At 33.8% G+C, this 21923-nt stretch overlaps 1 protein-coding gene across 4 annotated transcripts in view; it reads left to right on the top strand.

Moving 5' to 3' along the window:
- Positions 1–21923, top strand: part of COL11A1 (collagen type XI alpha 1 chain) — a 188222-nt gene that overhangs the window by 31562 nt on the left and 134737 nt on the right. The window lies entirely within an intron of this gene.

Consider the following 21923-nt stretch of genomic DNA (forward strand, 5'->3'; position numbering starts at 1 on the left):
ACTCCAAATGAAATGTTTTTAACACATTATATCATACTAAATTAAATGATAAACTCATTCAGGCAATATATAATGATATATTCTCAGATCTTCCAATATCATGTATTGATTGCACATAAATGATAATAAATATTTATTTATTAGATGAATATTGTAAACAAATTAACTTAATTTCTAGTCTAGCAAAGTTCTTTTTTTAAAATTAAATTACGAACATCAGTTTCACAGACTAAATTTATTTTTGTAATACACACAACCTTATTTTCTGGGAACATATATGAGTAATACGGATGCACTGTATCAGTGGATGGTTTCATTTCATATCATATATTAGTTTAGTCTATTGCTATACATGGTTACAGAGCCTGTGGAACCTAAGCAACAGAAATTAAGAGTAAACTTTGTTCATCATATGGATGCCTGGGTGGCTCAGTCAGTTAAGCATCTGCCTTAGGCTCAGGTCATGATCCCAGAGTCCTGGAATCAAATCCCACATCTGGCTCTTCGCTCAGTGGGGAGCCTCCTTCTCCCTCTGCCTGCCACTCTCCCTGCTTGTGCTCTCTCTCTCTCTGAGAAATAAATAAATAAAATCTTAAAAAAAACCCACAACTTTGTTCATCATAAATGATAGGAATATATAAAGAGGAAATCAGAAGGGGCACCTGGGTGCCTCAGTTGGTTGAGCATCTGACTCCTGATATTGGCTATGGTCATTATCTCAAGGTCATGGGATCGAGCCCTATGTCCAGTTTCAGGCTCAGTGTGGAGTCTGCTTGAGATCTTCTCCTGCTGCCCCCCCCCCACGCCCACCATGCTCACCCTCTCTCTCAAATAAATAAATAAAATAATTCTTTTAAAAAAAGGAAAATAACAGAAGAGAAAAATTAACATTAATTAATGTTTTAAAAATACAAATTAATTATTAATATTCTTAAAATTAACTGCCCTGAAAGATATTTGTTATATGTACATGCTGATTGGATGTCTTTTTCAAACAGGCCTTCCCTTGCCACCCTCTCCCCATTCCCCATGCACAGACTGTACTCCACTTTCTTTCCCATATATGCTCACTGGGATGCAGTTTAGAGTTTTTGAATTACAGTTTTAGACTATCACAATATGGTCTTTTATCAAAGCAAATAATCGAATCTGATGTTACATATTTTAAAATATGTAATAATAGTCAATGTGTTTCATAGGCTGATTACAGTATCAACTCCTAGAATATATAAAAATGATTTCCCTAAAATATTTCCATATACTTTCACTACTGCTAACCACAACCCCTTTGGCCAAGAGGGCTTCTAGTAAATTACCAAGGAAGATGTACTAGAAGAAAAGATTAATATATGTATTCATGATTAATTCTTAATTTTCTAATCCATAAGCCATATTCTAAATCCTAGAGTAACTCCAGCTGTTTATTTGGAAAAACTGCTAAACTATTAAGAAAAATAATTTTTCAAAGACTCATTAATAAATTCTTTAGTGAGTGTGACAGTGAGTAACAAAAATAAGTGTATTATGCTGCTTTGCATCTTGGAGTTTCCTGAAACTTTATGGAGCTTTAAAAAGGACACTTATTCAATATGAAGTGTAATTAGTTTTGAAAAAGTAAATAAATGCAGACATTTCACTATAAGGTTTATCTTTATCCTCCATCTACATAGTCATTATACATAAACTCAAGTGGTATTTCCTAAATTATATTATTGTATGGGTATATAAATTTCAAAAACAATTTACTCTTTCCGACTTGAAAAAAGACTATGAAGAAAAGAAATAATTCAAACACAGATTTTAAAATCACAATAAAACTTTCTGGCTCCTTTTGTGAAACTAGTTCATCTTATCTATACATGATGTTAATATATCTTTCTCTAAAAATTTACTTGAATATTTTTCTTTTTATTTTGTTTTACATTATGATATCTATCTAGACTTTTGAATCTCTGCAAGTGAATATGTAGAAATTAAACTAAAAATGATGAATATGTAGAAATTAAACTAAAAATGAGGAATGGTACCATCTATGCATTATTTTAGTGTTTGATAAACAGTTGTAATGGTGAAGATGATATAAAAAGATCAGTGATTCATTTTTATGGAAACTGAAAATATCACTTCTTTGGAAATAGTGTCATTCCGATTTAGAAGCAAATTTGTTTAGTGTATAATTTCATCTCTATCGTCTCTGTATTACCCTGCATTTATGGAATGGTACTATTATGGCAAAAAATGCTAAACGTGGCCGTATTTGAATTACAGTCTGAAGACTTCTAAGAATTCAACATCAAACAGATAAAAGCAAAACTGAAAATGTTTTTTTTAAGTATGTTAAGTTAGTTTATATGAAAATGCCAAATGAATATATAGAGCTATAATTCACATTATATAATTTCAGCATAGTGGAGTGAATATAAATATTGATTATAGAATCAAAAAAATCTGATTTTTGAATCCCAAAATAGCTTAACTACATTTCTCTATGTAATTACTTTATGTGGGTTTTATTATTTATTTATCTATATTTTACTTCATGTAAGTTTTAATTTCTCATTCTTCAAATGGGAATCGTAATGTAATCTCCCTAGTAAGTATATATATTAAAAAAATGAACTCATGTAGGTAAAGTGCTTAAAATACTAGTATTAATTATATATGTATATATGGTTATATATTTTGTGTTTAATTATGTATTACTATGTAATTTTCTTATTATTACTTATGTTCTTTTTTATCATCTTACAACTACAACATGTCAGATATTCTTATACATATTTGATATGGGAGAGCAACAGTGACCCATGTATCAGTCAAATGTTTTATGTGGTCTTTTTGTCTTGTAAATGAAGTACTTGGTTCCTGGGCTACTGCTTGTTTACAAGGTTATGTTTTGGGGATTAGATAAATTTTCCCTCTCTAAACAGGTAGCACGGGGGTACAGAATTTAGCAGGGGGAAACATGGTCTGGGTAGATGAATACTTTCAAGTAGGCACAAAATATCTAACCAGCACTAATCCACAATCTTGGGGTTTTTTCCTAGCTTGATAATACACTTCAAAGATGGTAGGAAAAGCTAAATTAGAAAAATAACTACATTGCCTGTATTCGTTACCAGTAAAATTACTTTTGTAGTCTTTTAAACAGGAAACTTCTTTACTAAATATCAAGTTGTAGCCATTATAATTCAAGTTTTCAAAACATTGCTATTTCTATCTTTTTTTCTTTTTTAATGATCAAAGCAGGTAATTACAAGTCTTTTATATTTCCAACAATTTTCTCTCTTTGGGCAGATTCTTTCTTTCTTTTGAGAGCTTGTTTGGAGGTTCTAGCAGGGGAGCGCAGCTACTCGTATACCCTTGACCGAAGAACGGTCCTCCTCTATCGGGGAAGGTCGTCCTCTTCGACCCAGCGCGCACCGAGCGCGCAGCTTCGGGAGGGACGCACATGGAGCGGTGAGGGAGGAAGGGGACACCCGCCTAGCCAGCCAGATAAGCCGAATCAACCCTGGCGATCAATGGGGTGACAGATGTCGCAGCCAGATCGCCCTCACATCCTTTCTTTCTTTTGAAGGAATGAGAAGAATATAATGGCAATTTAAGTGGAAAAGCTTGTTGATGAAATTTTTTCATTTTTTCAAACTTCTCAGAATGATTTTGGCCTTCAGTTTTCTTGGGAGAAATCAATGAATAATAGTTTATAAAAGCGACACAATTTTAGTAGTTTTACAAGACCAGAAAACTTACCTTAAGGTAATAATAGCTATCTCAAATATTCCAGTAATAATTTGATTACCGCTTTGTGATACCTGTGTATCTTTTTAATATGTGTTTTTTCCAAGCATATATGCTTTTTAAAAAATGATGTTAGTAGGGGCACCTGGGTGGCTCAGTCGTTAAGCGTCTGCCTTCAGCCCAGGGCGTGATCCCGGCATTCTGGGATCGAGCCCCGCATCAGGCTCCTTCGCTGGGAGCCTGCTCCTTCCTCTTCCACTCCCCCCGCCTGTGTTCCCTCTCTCCCTGGCTGTCTCTCTCTCTGTCAAAATAAATAAATAAAATCTTAAAAAAAAAAAATGATGTTAGTAGACATGGTTTTCCTATAGAACAACATAACAGGATGGAGGTAGCTTTCCCATCTATCCACTTTTCCTAGTCTAGATGCATTAGCTAATAACACTTGAGATTTTTAAAATCTATTTATTGAGATATAATTGAAGTACAATAAACTGCAAATATTAAAAGTGTACAATTTGATCAGTTGTGAAATATGTTTACTTCTCTGAAACCATTATCAACATCAAGAAAATAAACATGATCCTCACACCCAAAAATTTCCTCGTGGACTTTTATAATCCATGTCTTCTTCTCCCCTAACCCCAGGCAATCACTAGTTTGCTTTTTAATCACTGTAGCTAACTTATTTTTTCTAAAAATTTAATAAGCAGAATGATACTGAGTATACTTTCTTTGGTTTGGCTTTTATCACTCAGCATAATGTTTTTAAGACTTATCCATGTCTCATATATATCATTATTTTGCTTTTTTAAAAAAATTGCTGAGCAGTATTCCAGAGTATGAATAAACCACAATTTGTTCATCCATTCATCCTATTAGTGGACATTTGGATCATTTCCTGATTTTGGCTCCTGCATATAAAGCTAAGCTACTATGAACATTCATGTGTCAATTTTGATTGGGCTTTATTTTTGTTTGTCTTTGTTGAATACCGAGAAATGGAATGCTTTGATTATTTGGTAGTGCATATTTAACTTTAAAAAACAAAGAAACTGTTGAACTGTGCTCCAAAGTGGCATTAAATCATTTTACACTCCTTCCGGCATTGAATGAAAGTTTCAGTTGCTCTGTGTCCTTGCCGAGCCTTGATATGGTTAGTCTTCTAAATTTTAGCCATTCTCAGTGGTTGTATAGTAGTATTTCATTGTGGTATTAGTTTACATTTCCCTCATAACTGATGATGTCAAGCATTTTTTCAGGTGCTCATTGGACATTTCTGCATCTTCTGTGAGGTGTCTTGCCCATTTTAAAAAAATTAACTGCTGTATTTCGATTATGGAGTTTTAAGAATTTTTTTTTAATAAATCCTTCGTACTTTGTTTGATAGCGTTTTGCAAATAATTTTCCAGCATGTGGCTTACATTTTTATTTCATTAACAGCGCCTTTTAAAGAGTGAATGCTTTTCATTTTGATAAAGTTTGTCAATTTTGTTGTTATGTTTTACAGTTTTTGTATTTCCCTACACCAAATTTACAAAAATTTTCTCCTGTTATCAGATACGTTGTAATTTTAGGTTTTACACATAGGTCATACCACATTTTGAGTTAATATTTGTGTATGGTACAAGTTAAAGTCCATGTTGATTGTTTTTAGACAAGGGTATCCAGTTCATCCTTTATAAAAAAGACTTCCCTTTCATGCATTGGATTGCTCTCATTCTTTGTTCAGAAATCAATTGACTACATATGAGCAGATCTATTACTGAACTATTATCCTATTCCATTGATTTGTCTATCTTTTCATTAATACCAAACTATCTTGATTACTGTAGCTTAATAGAAAGTTTTGATAGTAGGTGGGGTAATTGCTCTTACTTTTTATTCTTTGTATACATTGCATAGGCTCCTTTAGGTTATTGGCATCCTATATAAATTTTGGAATAAGCATATCAATTTCTAAAATAAAACTGAGTTTTCATTTAAATAAAATTTGGTTTTAATTGGAATTTCATTTAAGCTCTAGATCAAAATGAAGAGAATCCATATTTTAACAAACACTGAGTTTTCCATTTCCTGAATATGGTATAATTTTCCTTTTTTTTTTTTTTTGCTTTTCTTTAATTCCTCTCACAAGGTTTCCTAGTTTTCATTGTAGATGTCTGTTTTCCTCTGAAAGTGAACTTGATATGATCTCATTCCATGTAGATTTATTGACAATTATTTTATGGCCCAGCATATAGTCTATCTTGGTGAATGTAGCATATGCCCTTAAAAAGAAAATGTGTCATGAAATTGTTGGATCGAGTGTTTTATAGTTATAATAGATGTTTTAAAGTCTCTAAGAGTTTTAACATTTGGGTTATCTGAGTTGTTTATTGTCTTTTTAAAATTATTCGTTAATACACATTGTTTTTTTAGAGCTCTTACAGATTCAGAGCAAAATTGAGTGGAAAGTATAGTTTCCATGTACCCCTGTGCATGTGCATGTGTGTGCGCGTGCACACACAAATGCACACACACACACAAACAGCCTCTTCTACTATGAACATCCACCAATCCAGTACATTTTTTGCAATGAGTGAACTTATATTGGCATATCATTATCATCCAAAGTCCATAGTTTGCATTAGGGTTCACTCTTGGGTTGTACATTCTGTGGACCTTGACTGATGTATCATGACATGTATTCAGCAGTGCAGTATCTTGTGAAATAATTTCATGCCCTAAAAATCCTTTGTGCACCCCCTATTCATCCTTCCTTCTCTTCTAAATCCTGATGACTACTTATCTTTTGAATGTTTCCATAGCTTTGCCTTTTCCAAAATGTCATATGGTTGGAATCACACAGGTTAGTCTTTTCAGGTTGACTTCTTTCACTTAGTAATATACATTTATGTTTCTTCCATGTCCTTCATGGCTTGACAGCTCATTTCTTTTTAGTACTCAATAATATTCCATTGTCTGAATGTAACACATTTTATTTATCCATTCATCTACTGAAGGTATTTTTGGTTGCTTTTAAGTTTTTGATAATTCTGAATAAAGCCTCTATAAACATCTGTGTGCAGGTTTTTGTGTGGACATAGTTTTCAACTGCTTTGGGTAAATACCAAAATGTGTGATTGCTGATATGGTAAGAATATGTTTAGTTTTGTAAGAAACTGCCAGACTGTCTTCCAAAAGAGCTAACCATTGTGCATTCCCACAAGCAGTGAGTGAAACTTCCTGTTCAACATTTTTGGCATTTTGACCATTTTAGATATTGGCCATTCTAATAGGCATGTAGCAGCATCTCATTTTTTTAGTCTGCCTTTCCCTGATTACATGTTGAACATCTTTTCATATGCTTTCTTGCCAACTGTGGGTCTTCTTTTGGTAAGCTATCTGTTAAGGTCTTCTGCCCATTTTTTGATCAGGTTGTTAATTTTCTTATTGTTAAGTTTTAACTGTTTTTTCTATATTTTGGATAATAGTACTTTATCAGATGCGTCTTTTGCAAATACTTTCTGTCAGTCTGACTTGTCTTCTCATTCTCTTGATATTGTCTTTACGTAGGTGAAGTTTTTAATTTTAATAAAGTCCAGCTTATCAATTATTTCTTTCATGAATTATGCTTTTGATGGTGTATCTAAAAAGCCCACACTATACCCAAGGTCGTGTAGGTTTTTCTTGTATGTTATCTTCCAGGGGTTTTAGGTTTTGCATTTTACATTTAGATCAGTGATCCATTTTGAGTTAATTTTTGTGAAGTGTTTGCATTTAGATTCACTTTTTTTTCCCCTGTGGGGTGTCCAGGTTTTCCAGCACCATTTGTTGACTAGACTAACTTTGCTCCATTGTATTGCCTTGATTCTTTGTCAAAGATCAGTTAACTCTACTTATGTGGATCTGTTTCTGTTCCATTGACCTATTTGTATTTTTTTTCCAACAATACCACAGTGTCTTGATTACTGTCAATTTATAATAAATCTTGAAGTGAAGTAATGTTAGTCCACACAACTTTGTTCTCCTCATTCAATATTGAGTTGGCTATCCTGTGTCTTTTGCCTCTTATAAACTTTAGAATCAGTTTTACAATATACACAAAATAGTTTCCTGGGATTTTGACTGAGAATGTTGAATCTCTAAATCAAGCTGGGAAAACTGACATCTTGACAATACTGATTTTCTTATCCATGAATATGGAATATCTCTTAGTTACTTAATTCTTCTTTGATATCTTTCATCAAAGTTTTGCCATTTTCCTCATATGGATGTTATATATATTTTGTTAGGTTTAACCTATTTCATTTTTTAAGGGTTAATGCAAATGGTATTGTGTTTTTAATTTCAAATTCACTTGTTCATTGGTTGTATATAGGAAAGCAACTGGCTTTTGTATATTAACCTTACATCCTGCAACCTTGCTCTAATTAGTGATTAGTTCCAGGAATTTTTTGTTTGTTTGTTTGTTCTTTTGGATTTTCTATATAGACGATCATGTCATCTATGAACAAAGATAGTTTTATTTCTTCCTCCCATATCTGTATCTTTTATTTCCTTTTCTTGTCTTATTGCATTAGCTAGGACTTCCAGTACAATATTGAAAAGCAGTGGTGAGAGGGGACATCCTTGCCTTGTTCCTGATTTTAGTGGGAAAACTTCAAGTCTCACCAGTAAGTATGATGTTAGTTTTAGGTTTTACATAGATTTTTTAAATTTATCAAATTAAATAAGTTTCCCTCTATTTCCAGTTTGCTGAGAGGTTTTTTGTTTTGTTTTGTTTTGTATCAAAAATAAATGCTTAATTTTGGCAAATGCTTTTTCTGCATCTATCCATGTGATCATGTGGTTTTTCGTTTTCAGCCTATTGATGTGATAGATTGCATTAATTGGTTTTCAAATGTTGACCCAGCCTTACATAGTGGGGATAAATTTCATTTTTTCATGGTGTATAGATCTTTTTATATATTGTTGGTTTATACATTGTCAATTTGCTAATATTTTGCTGAGAATTTTTGCATCTGTGTTCATGAGAGACATTGGTCTGTAGTTTTCTCATAAATTCTCTCTCTGGCTTTGGTTTAGGAAATAGTGTCCTCATAGAATGAGGTAGGAAGTAGTCCTTTTGTTTCTGTCTTCTGAAAGAGAATGTTGAAGATTGGTATAATTGCTTACATAAATATTTTGTAGAATTCACCAGTGAACTATTCAGGGCCCAGTTCTTTCTGTTTTGGAAAGCTATTAATTATTGATTTGATTTATTTAATAGATATAAGCCTATTCAAATGATCTATTTCTTGTTGTATGAGTTTTTGCAGATTGTGTCTTTCAAGAAATTGGTTTAGTCCTTCTAGTTCATAGTATTCCTGGATTATCCTTTTATATCGATGGGATACATAGTGATGTCCCTGCTTTCATTTACAATATTAGTGGTTGCATCTTCTCTCTTATTTTCTTAGCCTAGCTAGAGATGCAGTGATTTTATTTAAGACACACACACACACACACACACACACACACACACACACACTGCTGCTTTTCATTTTACTGGTATCTGCTCTAATTTTTATTATTTCGTTTCTTCTGCTTACTCTGCATTTAATTTGCTCTTCCTTTTCTAGTGTCCTTAGGTGGAAACTTAGGTGATTGATTTTAGATTTTTCTCTTATTCTAATATATGTATTCAGTGCTATACATTTCTCTGAGAACTGCTTTTGCTGCATCCCACACATTTTGATAAGTTTTGTTTTTATTTTCATTTAGTTCAAAGATACTTTTAAATTTCCTTTGAGATAACAGCTTTGACTCATGTGTTATTTAGAACTATGTTGCTTATCCTTCAGCAAGTTTGGAACCTTTCAGATAGCTTTCTGTTATTGATTCTTAGTTTAATTCCACTGTGTTCTAAGAGCAGATACTATATGATTCTATTGTTTTAAAATTGTTATTTTTATGGCCCAGAATGTGGTCTATCTTGATGAATGTTCCAGGGTGAGCTTGTGAAGAATGTGTAGTCTGTTGTTTTTGGATGAAGTAGTGCATAGATGTCAATTACAGTTGATCCTTGAATAACACATGTTGAACTGCATGGGTCCAATTATGTGCAGACTTTTTTCTGTTATGTACAGTACTGTAAATGTATTTTCTCTTCCTTATGATTTTCTTAATAACATTTTTTTCTTTAGCTTATTTTATTATTAAGAATACAGTGTATAATACATGTAGCATACAAAATGTGTTAGTCAACGTTTTATGTTATCAGTAAGGCTTCTGTTCAACAATAAGCTATGAATAGCTATGTTTTGAGGGAGTCAAAATTATACATGGATTTTCAACTGTGTGGGGGCTCTCCACCCCTCACTCCCATGTTGTTTAAGGGTCAACTCTATATCCAGTTTGTTGATAGTGCTGTTCAGTTCAACTGTGTCTTTATTAATATTCTGCAGCTGGATCTGTCCATTTCTGGTGGATGGGTGTTAAAGTTCCCAGCTATAATAGTGGATTAATCTGTTTCTTCTTGCAATTATATCAGGTTTTGCCTCACATGTTCTGATGTTCTGTTATTAGGCACATACACATTAAGGACTATCATCTCTTTTTGACAGTTGATTCTTTTTATCCCTGAAAACTTCCCTTGCTCTGAAGTCTACTCTGTCTGAAATTAATAGACATATTCTTGTTTTCTTTTGACTAGTGATGGCATGGTATATCTTTCTCCATCCCTTTACTTTTTATCTATATGTGTCTTTATAGTCAAAGTAGGTTTCTGGTAGACAACATATAGTTACTCATTGTTTTTTGATCCATTCTGATAATCTGTCTTTTAATAGGTATATTTAGACCATTGATATTTAAAATGATTATAGAAATAATTGAATTTATATCCACCATATTTGGCACTGTTTTCTGTTTGTTGACCTTATTTTCTGTTCATCTTTTGTCTTCTACAATTCTGCATTTTTTTTTGTTAAATTGGACATCTTGTATGATTATGTTTCACTCTTTGCATATTAATTATACTTCTTTTAATTGTTGCCCTAGTATTTGCAATATACGTTTTTTAAAAAGTTTATTTATTTATTTTAGTAATCTCTATGTGCAACATGGGGCTTGAACTAAGAACCCCAAGATCAAGAGTCACACACTCTTCCAACTTAGCCAGTCAGGCACCCCAGCAGTAACTTCTGATTAACCTTTAAATAACACTATACTATTTCACAGGTAGTGCAAGTACCTTATAATAACAGAATATTCCTATTTCCTCCCTCCTCTACCTTGTATTATTGTTTTCATTTGTTTCATTTTTTCATAAGCATACATATATTTATACATATATATTTGAATATATTTTGCTATTATTATTTTAAACAAACCGTGATCAGTTAGATCAATTAAGAATAAGAAAAATAAAAATTCTTTTTTTTTTAAAGATTTATTTTTATTTATTCGACAGAGATAGAGACAGCCAGCGAGAGAGGGAACACAAGCAGGGGGAGTGGGAGAGGAAGAAGCAGGCTCATAGCAGAGGAGCCTGATGTGGGGCTCGATCCCATAACGCCAGGATCACGCCCTGAGCCAAAGGCAGACGCCTAACCGCTGTGCCACCCAGGCACCCCAGAAAAATAAAAATTCTTATTTTACTTCTACTTATTTATTCTCCAGTGCTGTTCCTTTCATTATCTGCATTTGAAATTCTGACCTATAGAATTTTTCATCTCTCAAATGAACTTCTTTATTAAATTGCTTGAAGGATAGACCTCTCACCAACAAATTCCTTCATTGTTTGCTTTTCTGAGAAAGTCTTGATTTCTCTTTCTCTTTGAAGGATAATTTTGCAGGATATAGATTTCTAGGTTGGTGCATTTTTTCTCAACACTTGAAATATTTTATTCTGTCCTCTTCTTGCTGTGCACCTTCTGAAGGGAAGTCAAATGTAATTGTGATCTTTGCTCCTCTATAGTTTTGGTGTCTTCCTCTGGGTTCTTTCAAGATTTTTCTTTATCACTGATTTTCTGAAGTTGAAGTAGTTTTTCTTTGGCATTTATGCTGCTTGTGGTTCTCTGGGATTCCTGGATATTTGGTTTGGTGTCTGACATTAATTTGAGCAAATTTTCAGTCGTTATTGATTCTATTATTTCTTTGTTACTCACTCTCTTCCTTCTGATATTCCCCTTACATGTGTGTAATATCTTTTGTAGTTGTCCCATACTCCTTGGATATTCTGTTCTTACCCTCCCCCCCAATTTCTTTTCTCTCTGCTTTTCATTTTTGGACATTTCTATTGTCATATCCTCAAGCTCAGAGATTCGTTCCCCAGCCATGTGCAATCTACTAATAAGCTATCAAAGATCTTCATTTTCAATCTCTAGCATTTCTTTGTGATTCATACTTAGAAATTCCATCTTTCTGCTTATTTTAGCCATCCTTTCTTGCATATTGTTTGTTTTTTCCCAACTTCTTTAGGATATTAGTAATCATTTTTAAAAATTGCTAGTTGGACAATTCCAAAATCTTGCCATATCTGATTGTGGTTCTGATGTTTCTCTGTCTCCTCTAACAGTGATTTTAGCCTTTTGGTATGCCTTCTAACTTTTAGTTGAAAAATGGGCATTATGTATTGTATAAAAGAAATTTGGTCAAGATGTTAGTAATATGTTGGTAAAATACAGGGGTAGAGGAAGCATTCTATAGTCCTATGATTAGATCTAAGTCTTTTAGTGAACCTGTATCCCTGGACTGTGAAGTTTACCAGTGCTTTTCAGTTCTTTTTCCCCACTGGGTGGGGCAGGATAGCTATAGATGGCTGTAGATGTGTATTTCCCTTCTGCCACATAGAAGGGGACTAGAGTTGTGTACTTCCCTTTCTCCAATTCTGTATGGATCTTCTTTAATTAAGAAAGAAAAAAAGCAAGCTATCACTATATTTAAAAATTATCATTATATGCTTTCAATCTAGGTTCTAAACAGAAAGCTATATTCACTAATTATTTCTTTAAATTTTACTCTTGCTTTACATATATTTAGAAGATCTCTCGTACAATACAAACTTTAGGAAGAGAAAAGTGGGTGTGAGTGAACCCAGATGATAAAGTCATCTCCATTGCTTCATTTGAGGACTGAAAGATGAAGACAAAGTTATCATTCAGCAACTAAAAAGTGTAGAAATAGTTAAATGAAAAAGGTGATGATGATATTGAAGTTTTTGCTTTTTTAAAAATATTGTATTTATTTATTTGTGAGGGAGAGAGAGAGAGCTATAAAGAGAGCATGAGCAGGGGAAGGGTCAGAGGGAGAGGGAGAAGCAGATTCCTTCCTGAACAGGGAGCCCAACATGGGGCTTGATCCCAGGACCTAGGAATCATGACTTGAGCCACCCAGGTGCCCCAAGTTTTTGCTTTCTTAACCACATTCACAGTATTTAGCAGTATTGACTCTGGAGCCAAATAGCCCTGGTTTGACTGTTGGATTTGGAATTTAGCCAGATTGGACATCATGGTCAAGATACGCAACCTCTCTATGTCTTTCTCCTTATCTGTAGAATGGAATACCTGGGGTGCTTCTTTCATAGAGTCATTGGAGAGTTAAGTGAGTTAACATGTATAAAACATTTATATGTGTCTGTTAATACTTAATGCTGTATAAGTGAAAAATAAACTTTCTTCTGTTGATTATTTCTGAAATTAGGTGAAAACAACAGATATATAACTAGCATAGCAGCTACATTTGGCTTTGTGAGGAACTTCAGCTTATAGTGTATTATTTTATAGAAGACTTCAAAAACTGAAAGAAAAAATGAAATGTCATCCTGGAATGGAATTGTATTTCTTACTCTGTCAAAATAGCACAGTGTCAGCGAAACAGAAAAACAACAAAGCTTTGAATTTACCATGGTGATTTAGTTTTGTTCTTGTTCTGTGAATCTTCAGTTAACATGTGTATTTGGGAATATAACTGTGGCTCTTCTTTTAATTGTTGAAAGCATTGTCTAGAATCTGTTTTGTGATTAATGTTTTGTGTAATGTAGTAAGACATCAAAATTATTTATTTTCTAAATTTCAGGAATTATGTACAATTTTAGGAGAAGTAACAAATATGGATACCAAACCTGAGGTATAAATTTGATAGGGTTGATATTCAAACACAGTCCAAGTAAAACTTGATTGTAACAAACACAAGTTCAATGCAAATTAGAGCAAAAAAGTCCCAAGGCACACACTAAACACCCATGTAATATTGGGATTCAGCAACAACACTGCTTTAAAGATGCACTGTATTCACAGACATGCTGAATTTCTCTAATATATAGAAAAACTAAATACGTATGCAGTAATTTCTAAAAGGGGATCTTCTGGTTCTCATGCAGAAATAGCCCAATGAATTTGAATGACAATATCTTGTATTAGCAGTTTTATAAAACAAAATTTTGTTACTCAAACAAATTTAGAAGTTGTCAAATTTTATTTAGACTTGGTGTTAATAATCATTTACAAAGTTGTGATGACATATAAGATATTCACCTCTTGATTTTTCTGTTTTTAGGAGATAATTAAGTCTAACACTGACCACGTATACCAGTAGATCAGAGTCCAACATTGGGTTAATCCTTTTTTTGAGAGTTTTCCATAGCCGAGTCTGAAAGGAACATCTGTTTTTGGCTGTTTGATGTGTAATTACATTCTTTTTTGCTTCACTTTGAGCTGGTATGACAAGTGTGGTGAGGGTCAACACACAAAAATGTGCCACATTATTTATGACCAAGCTTCAGTGATGCCGTAGGAAGTTTTGGCAGCCTTCTCCAGACATCACTGTACTTTATTATACAACAGCCGTGTGGTATACTGTTGCCATTCAAACTGTGATCAGATCTGTACCATTGTAGCATGACAGGCAGATAACAGCTATATTTGGGGACTTTACTGATAGTTTAGTATAATTTTATATTTAGTAAGATTTGTCATTGAAACCATTTTAAGAAATTCAATGTAGCATTCATTTTAGGTGGATTTTGATTTCAGAGCTCTATAGAAGATCCAAAGTACCAGTTATACAGGATATTCCTTGTCCTCTAAAAAGAACATTGCCATTTTGGGTCAGTGTTTTACTTTTTGATTAGTGCATCACTGGATTATCCACTGCCAACAGTGCACAATAAAGTGTCACATTTTATTTTGCCCTCTTAAAAATTTAATGTCTGATTACCGTGGTGAAAGGTGATACTTGTCTTCCTTATTATTTTTCCCTTTTAAGTTTTATTATTAGTCAGCAGCATTTTATTACCTTCTCAAGGATTAGCCATTTTGAATTGTGTTCTTGTCATATCTCTGTTATCATTTGTTTTAAAATTACCTATTAATATAGCTTTCTCATTAGACTATAAATTCCTTGGAAGCAGGATTTATAGCCTATTAATTTAGATATTCCAGTGGCAGCACCAAGCACAAAGTTTGACACGGTGTTTATAGCCACCGAAGATTAGTAAATACATGAATGAGTGCTGTTCCTGGTGGTGGTGAAGACTTCTTCAGAAGTGTCTGGGAGGAAAAGGGGCAGGGATAGCTGTAGGCTAGCGTATGCCATTTGAAAGTTAGGTGTTAATTATTAAGTAGTTGACTATTCCCTGTTAAAGCAGAATAAACATTATTTGCCAAACATTATGCTTAAATAATTGATATAGAGGCATAAATAAATAGTTGTAATAAGATATGATGGATAAGATATAGAAATGTTCAAGTGAAGGAATAACAACTATATTCAAAATGTTGAAAAATAAAGTGATATTTAAAGATGAGGGCACAGGAGCAAAAGATGAAAGTTTGGAATGAGCACAGCCGATCTGAGAAATGTAATTTGGTTGGGGGGCATTTGGGACATGACCTGGTTGAACGTGTTAGGGCATGTTTGTGGATAGCCTTTTACGCCACGCTGAGGAAGTTGAACTCTTAAACCAGAGGTCATGAAATATCTCTTTAAGTAGAGGAATTCAGATTTGTTTTTTTTAAAAAACTCGTGTGTGTGTGTGTGTGTGTGTGTGTGTGTGTGTGTGGCAGTGAAGGAGTTAGTATAGAATCAGGAGAACCAGTAGAAAGAAAAAAACAAACCCTGATATGTTGAAACATTAGTTCAAATAAAAGGTATCAGAGTAAAGACAAACAACGACAGAAGAAACAGAAGGAAGCGTCTTGCTTCAGGATGCTAATGTGAGGTAGACCTGGCAGGACTTGGGGACTGATAGGTTATGTGGAGCCAAGGGAGAGAGGAACTAAGTACTTTAAACTTCACACAGATAGTAAATAGTTGGTGTTTCTTTTTTACCAACATGAGCTCTTTGGAATTTTAGCTATGTTTAAAAGTCTTTAATTTTCTTTTTTATGATTTATGACTTAAGTGCTTTAAACAAAGCTTTAAATTGGCTAAAGGCCATAGGATTATCCTGGACAAAATAATCTTATCTCACCATGTTTCTATACTTCAAGAGCTTTAGAGTGAACACACAGTTAATGTGAAATTTTTATTCACTCAAAGGAATATAAGAATGTGTTAGACTATTAAATTATTTTTTTTAAATGAGATCTTCTTAAGGCATGACCTAGTTCATTTCTGTTTATAATAGGACTTCGTTCTTAGAAGAGTGGCAAGTACACAGTAAGTGCCAACTAAGTAGTATCAAGCCTGCTCCAGCCTTGGGGCCTGGGCATCCATTAGTCTTCCGGCTGGAAGGCTGTCCCCTACGTATCTGCATCTCTTATTTCCTTAGTTCCTCTGGTGTCTCTGTCTCAATATCTCTTTATCAGTGAAACCTTTCCTGATCACACTTTGTACTAGAGCATCCTACCTTCTGACCCAGCTCCCTTATCCTGCTTTATACTCTTTATGGCACCTACCGCTTTCTGATGTACTATACTTGTTTATTTTCTCTTCTCCTCTGGAACATAAGCTCCAAAAGGGCAGGGGCTCTGTGCTATACCCACAGGGTCTAGAATAATACCTGAAACTTAATATTTTTTAATGAATGAAATAAGTATACTTTCTAGCATCTATTAATTCAAGGGACATAAATCATCTACATCAAACGAAGCAGGAAGCAAGGTTTGTTACCGTTTTTCTAACCATTTTATTTTTTTATTCATTATTTTGTGTTGAATAGAGCTACATTGATAGTTATCTTTTAGTAAGAAACCTTGTTAGAAAGTATAAGATACATATGCACTTTTTATGTTAGTGTTTCATACCATTTTAGGCATTTTCTGTATTAGTAGGTAATTAGCTAGTTATTAAAACAGTACTCCATTCGAATAACATAAGAACACTACTCATTTTCTTAAAACCTGATTTCTTTTTTTTTTTTTAAAGATTTTATTTATTTATTCGACAGAGATAGAGACAGCCAGCGAGAGAGGGAACACAAGCAGGGGGAGTGGAAGAGGAAGAAGCAGGCTCCTAGCAGAAGAGCCTGATGTGGGGCTCGATCCCATAACGCCGGGATCACGCCCTGAGCCGAAGGCAGACGCTTAACCGCTGTGCCACCCAGGCGCCCCTAAAACCTGATTTCTTAAGCTGATTTTGGGACACCAAGAAATATAAAGTCTCTTGTGGGTAGCAGTTCTGTCTATGATTATGTGTTTTCTCTCATTCTTTCCTTTGAATTATACCTCAGATGCGATCTCTGATCCATTTTTCAATTACACTAAAATTCTAAGCATTTTGGCAGCTTTCCTTTTCCACACAAAATAGTTGAGAAAGAATCGTTAACGGTATGGCATGTTTGAAAAAAACTATGATGAGAGTTAAGGCTTTGGCAGATTCAGAATTCTGAGTAGACAAGAAGCCTAGTTTTTCAGTTAATCTTCTGATAATGGTGTTACTTCTTGAGAATTCTATGCTATGTTTAAGTTTTAATGTCAGTATTGTTCCTGGATATGCAATCAAAAACCTCTATGAAGACAGCTCATACTTCACAATAAAGCTCTAATATCAAATGTGAACCGAAGTTTTAGGGTCCAGGGTGTATCTTATGGAAACATTGTATAATTTTGTTAAGCTATTGCTTTTACAGTGGCACATGCTGGAAACTGCTTAGCCAAATGTATTTTTCTTTTTCTTCTATTATGTTTTTTCCTGATGGGCTTTACTTATAGAATAATGACTTTAAGGCTCCTGAAACTCAACTTTTTTTTGGAATTCATTATTGGAATGATTACAGATGGATTCTCCAGCAGCATTTCTTAGATTTTACAGTGTCGATAGACACGTTGTCTAGAAGTTTGCGATTCAGAGGTGTGTTCTCCTTTAATTGCCCTCAGATACTGTAGTAATTATACCTTATATTTGTGAACATGTTACATTTTAAAAACTGTTTAAGTACTTATTATTTTTTAAAGAATCTCTAGGAAATCCAGGACAAATAATAGTATTTTCAATTTACAGATGTTGAGTTCAAGTCTTGTAATGATGAACAAATTAATATCTTAGAGATCCATTTATTTTTTTATTTTTTTTGAAGGTTTTATTTATTTATTCGACAGAGATAGAGACAGCCAGCGAGAGAGGGAACACACGCAGGGGGAGTGGGAGAGGAAGAAGCAGGCTCATAGCAGAAGAGCCTGATGTGGGGCTCGAACCCATAACGCCGGGATCACGGCCTGAGCCAAAGGCAGACGCTTAACGACTGCGCTACCCAGGCGCCCCTAGAGATCCATTTATTGAACAAACATTTATTGTCTATCCACGATATGTAGGCCTATTCCAGAATGGTGGAAATCTTAGAGAACAAAACAGAAGAGTTCTTGCTGTCACGAAGTTTGTATTCCAGTGGACAATATAGATTGGCTAATTAAGTAGAGAAGCCTAGCCTATAAACTGCACCTTTTGTCTTGATTGTTTGAGCCCTTAAACTTAGTACATATGTAAAAGGAAGATGCCAATTACTGTTTTAAGGCCTTTAAGTACATGTCTTTCTCTAACTTCTTACATTCCCTGTGAGTCCACACTATGTTCCAGCAAAAAAACAGTCTTTACTGAAGTGATTACAGAGGTGTGAACAAGAAGGCTGGAGAACCTGGTGATGAGCATTACTTCCCTAGAGCTAAAGAGGCAAGGGGCAGAAACAGTGGTATAGAGTTCATTGAAAGCTGGACCCATGCAGAAGTGTTTTCCAGAAATGGCAGTAGTGGTAAGGGGGCCAGACTGCTGTGATAAGCCCGGGAAGTGTGAGGAAAACAACCTTTCCCTTCCCACCTTCCAAACTCTTGATAGTAACTTCCATTATCTGAATTGGAACCTGCAAGATAGTCTGATGATATGGGCTCTAAGGGTCAGATTTTTGGGGTACAGAGTAGGAGACGGTAATATAAGTAATTAGGATTTGGGAGACCAACAGAGAACAGCCAGCACTTCCATATTTAAAAGAGAAACTGGATCATTAACTTTATCATTAATTGTGCCATTTATGCCAAGCTTTTCTGGATTGTTCCTCTAATTTTCCCATATGGAAGTTGTCCCACTCTCCCCACCCCCCAGCTGCCCCATTTCTTTCTTCCTCATAAGTGGAGTATGGTAGGTACTAAAGAAATATGTTGCTTATATGTTATGTTTTGTGTATTATTAATCTTCTTTACCAAGCTATAAGCTATCTGAGAGTGGACTCTGAGTCTGTTTTCCCTCTTTATTCCTCTTGCTTCTATCCAGAGAGCTAGCATGTTATTTTGCTTTAATATTTGCTGACTGAATGCATAGATGAATGATTGGTAAACAGCCAAGGAAAAAGATTCTCAGAGTTATCTGGCTGTTAAATACCTGTGTATTACAATGAAAGTTATAGGAGAAAAGCAATTATTATCTGGCTAATAATGTATCTGTGCCTATTAACAAAAGTTATCACATATGCTAATGTATAAAAAGAAAAATTTTTTATCTTGGGAAAAATGTAACTCACCCTAAAATTGTGAGATATACAGTACCTCCTAAAATTAGGAATGTTGCATAGCAGGTTTGCTTTTGCAGTCAAGAAAAATATAGTTCTTTCCCCATACTCCCATTTCAATAGGGACTTCTGCCTTTCAACTTTGCGAGCATGCGCCCTGTTTTTCACTGTTCAATAGACATATATGCAGGTTGGCTATATTCTGTCATGAGCTAAGAAGTTTCCACAATGACATGGAAAAAATCTTTTTTTTCCAAAATTAAAAAAGTAAAAGGTGTATTTATTGTTTTATATATTAATACGCATAGTTTTAAAAACCACTTAGGCTTATATAGCTTATAAAATGGCCAGTTTTGATTTCACAAAACTTCAGTTCACTAAAGGAAAAATATCATTTATTGTTACATGGTAGAGGAGTGGAACACAGTAAACATAAGGAAATATTTTTTTAAAGTTCTGTTATTTCTAGATGGTATCACTGTATATAGAATGAGAATAATGAATGTATAGAGATGCTACAACCAGTCATTTCATTTCATCCACTGAAAGTTATTTTCTCTAGCCTTAAAAATAGGCAATAAAAAAAAGGCGATGCTTAAATTGATATGTAAAAAAAATAATTTCCAAATATCAAGCTTATTTGCTTAGAGGAGGAGATGTGCCAGTTCAACTGTTAAACTCTTTATGGAATGATGAAAATAGTCTGTCATGTTTTTTCATAGTCAAAAGATGATAATTACTTTAAAATTAAGTCCAAAATTTACTGCCAAAGTCAAAAGCTATGAAATGTAAAGTAAATGTCAAATTCTGCTGTTAACTTTGTGAGACAGGCAGTGAAAATAGTACCTACATGCAAAGGCCATATTTGACCTTTATGCTGGCATTAGTTATATGTACTTGTCCTTTAAATCTGTGTTATAATACAAGTTAAAAATATTAAATGATGCCTGTTTTTTTATACAGATGATGTTTTCTTAAATTATTTTTTAAAATGTCTCAATCTGATTTCCATTTTAAAATCCTCTTTTTATTTTAAATATTATTTTAAGTTATATTTTTAAGAAAATAGATCTTTGTATAAAGTATCAGATAAATTTATTTTGGGAGAGGAATTAAGTTGTGGTGATACACATTTTAAATGTTTGCTTTTTAATGAAATTTTGAAATGAATCGTTTTGTGATCTGAAAATCATCTCAGTATTTTTCAGACTTGTAATTTAAATTTTTACATGTTTTCTTAAATCAAGAAAGAACTAAGTGTGTGTTTTACTCTTGATTTACATCACTTTGATAGATAAAATAAAATGCAAACTACAAAAGATATAGAATTTTGATAAATACAAATATACACATATAATTCTGATGAGAATACATTTTTCTGTTCTTTTTTCCATTGTTGACATGAAGTTGAACTCGGATATAATTTCATTAATATGGAGTTAGAGATACAACCAGGAGTTGTTTTTTTATCGAAGTGTAATTGACATAGAATATTATATTAGTTTCAGCATACAACCTAGTGATTTGATATATTTACATACATTATGAAATCATTACTACAATAAGCCTAGTTATTATTTGTCACCATACATAGGTTTTTACAATATTATTTACTGTATTCTCTATGCTGTACGTTATATCCCAATGCGTATTTACTTTATAACTGGAAGATTGTGCCTCTTAATCACCTTCTCCTATTCCATCAATTGCCTTTCACCGTCTACCCCTGGGCAAACATCAGTTTGTTCTCCATATCTGTAAGTCTGCTTCTGTTTTGTTGTGTCTGTTCATTTGATTTGCTTTATAGATTCTACATGCAGATAAATCATAAGGTATTTGTGTTTCTCTGCCTGACTTGTTTCAGTTAATCCAATACACTCTTGGTCTATCCATGTTGTTGCAAATGGCAACATTCCTTTTTATGGCTGAGTAATAGTCTATCACACACACACACGTGCACACACACACACACACACTCACACACACACACACCGTATCTTCTTTGTTTATATTAGTGTTTTTATTTTCTTTGGATAAATACCCACAAGTGATACTGCAAGATCATATGACAGTTCTAGTTTTAATTTTTTAAGGAACCTCCATGGCGTTATCTATAGTGGCTATGCCAATTTGCATTCCGACCAACAGTGCATGAGGTTTCTCTTTTCTCCATACCTTCTCTAGCACTTGTTATTTCTTTCTCTGTGTGTGTGTGTGTGTGTGTGTGTGTGTGTGTGTGATACTTTTTAAACCATTCTGACTGGTATGAGATAACATCTCACCA

Source organism: Ursus maritimus, unplaced genomic scaffold, assembly GCF_017311325.1.
Source record: "Ursus maritimus isolate PB19 unplaced genomic scaffold, ASM1731132v1 scaffold_12, whole genome shotgun sequence".
NCBI lineage: Eukaryota > Metazoa > Chordata > Mammalia > Carnivora > Ursidae > Ursus > Ursus maritimus.